Here is a 2,337-nt window from a genome sequence, read left to right on the forward strand (position 1 = left end):
GAACTGGGACAGGAGGGGTCCCTGAACTGGGACAGGAGGGGGTCCCTGAACTGGGACAGGAGGGGTCCCTGAACTGGGACAGGAGGGGGTCCCTGAGCTGGGACAGGAGGGGGTCCCTGAACTGGGACAGGAGGGGGTCCCTGCTTGGGTGCCCTGTGGGGGTGGAGGGTCCATCCAGCTCCTCGGTGGTCCCAGCTCTGGCGTCAGGGAGGACTCGCTCCAGCTGATGGGACCCTCTGGCAGGGACAGGAGGGGTCCTGCTGGGGACCCTCTCCATGGGAGAGGTGGCCAAAAGCTGGAACCCACTGGAGTTAATCCTGCCTGAGGGTCTTCTGGAAGGGACAGGAGCCTGGGGACAGCCAGGTCTGAGTGGGGGCACAGATCCCACCCAGACCTCGCTGGACACCGGTGGGACTCGTGTGGTGGCCTAAGGGATGGCAGGGATGGTGATCTCAGGGCAGCTCTGGATCAGCTGCATGAGGAGGCTCTGAAACTACACAGCCTCAGAGATTTCTGGAGAAGCTGCCATTTCTCCCTTTCCCTTTTTTCCCCTTTCCCTTATTTTCTCTTCCCCCTTTTTTCCTCTTCCTCCTTTTTCTCTTCCCCCTTATTTTCTCTTCCCCCTTTTTTCTCTTCCCTTTTTTTCTCTTCTCCCTTCTCTCTCTTCCCCCTTTTCTCTCTTTGCCCTTTTCTCTCTTCCTCCTTTTTTTCTTCCCCCTTTTTTTCTCTTTCCCCTTTTCTCTCTTCCCCTTTTCTCTCTTCCCCCTTTTTATTCTTCCCCCTTATTTTGTCTTCCCCCCTTTTTTCTCTTTCCCCTTTTTTCTCTTCCCCCATATTTTCTTTCTTCCCTCTTTATTCTCTTCCCCTTTTTCTCTCTCCCCCCTTTTTTCTCCCTCTCCCTTTATTTTCTTCCTATTCACTTCTATTTTTTTGTTTTCCTCTTTTTTTTTTTTTTTTTTTTTTTGTGTTGGAGCATTAAAAAACCAAAAACATTTGCTACTGCATTTGATTTAGCCATTTATTTCAATGCCTTTGTTGAAAGGAGATGGCAGCTCCAGACCCAGCTGGACATCAGGGAAAACAAACAGGCTGGAGGGAAGAGGGAGAAGCCCTGCTCAGGCTGTGTTTGTCAGGCCCATATTGGCATGTGCCCCATCCCTCAGCAGCCTGTTAGACCCGGGAACAGGAACAGGGGAACGCAGCTAGGAGAGAGGAGTGAGGAAGAGGAGGGGGGGAAGAAGAGGCAGGAGGTGCTCAGGGACACCCCTGTGGTGCTGGTGTGGGGCAGGATCCATCCCTGGGGGCAGAGCCATGTGCTGGGGGGCTCCAAGGACACCCCCTTGGCTCCCAAACCCAGAGCAGCCTCTGTCTCTCCCACATCCCAGAGAGTTCCTGAGGCACCAGGACCAGTGTGGGCTCTGCCTGGGGGTCTTCTGGGCTGGGGAGGTTGGAAGTGAGACCGTGATGGGGACGTGGCAGCACTTCCCTGCACCCAGGGCTGCTGGCACTGGGGTGCTGATGTCAGGAGGAATCAGCTGGGAATCCAGAGCAGGAGCCAGCAGGGCTGTTCCCCTGGTGCCAGGACAGCAGGGAGGTGACAGTCCTGCTGCCAGGACAGCAGGGAGGTGACAGTCCTGCTGCCAGGGCTGCCACCGAGCTGACCTTGGTGGCATAAACGGGAAGGGAGTGGGAGCAGGAGCAGGAGCAGGAGCAGGAGCAGGAGCAGGAGCAGGGAGGTGACGTGTTTGCAGTGTTTGCCCAGTTTCTCCATCCCTGGAAGTGTCCAAGGCCAGGCTGGATGGAGCTCTGAGCAACCTGGGCTAGTGGGAGGTGTCCCTGCCCATGGCAGGGGGTGGAACGAGGTGGTCTTTAAGATCCCTCCCAACCCAACCCATTCTGGGATTCCGGGATTTTCAGCCCAGGAGCGAGGAGGAGGATGGGGGAGGAGGCAGGTGATGCCTGCTGAGCGTCTGACCTGCCCAGGAGCAGGGCACTCTGTTCTGGGGCTCCTTTCTCACTCACCCACCCCCGGGAGAGGGGCCCTGGGGCCATTCTCCCCTGCTCTGTGTTTTGGGGACAAACCAGCTGGAGGAGCAGGAGCAAAAGGGAGTTCAAATCTTTCCTTGGCTCTAAATGCTCCGGGGGGGGGGGGTCACCCACGGTTCCATGTCCCCAAGGTGGGCACGGACCTGCCCCCGGGAGCCTTCAGGGAGCCCCGTCCTCCCGTCACACTCCCTGGCACCGGCTCCAGCCCCCCTCCCCTGATCCCCTCGTTAGCTGCAACACGGGAAGTGTTTTGAAACCTTCGCAAAGGGGTTCGTGTGTCCGTCCCCCCCC

Source organism: Lepidothrix coronata, unplaced genomic scaffold, assembly GCF_001604755.1.
Source record: "Lepidothrix coronata isolate B3197 unplaced genomic scaffold, Lepidothrix_coronata-1.0 Scaffold290, whole genome shotgun sequence".
NCBI classification, from domain to species: Eukaryota; Metazoa; Chordata; class Aves; order Passeriformes; family Pipridae; genus Lepidothrix; species Lepidothrix coronata.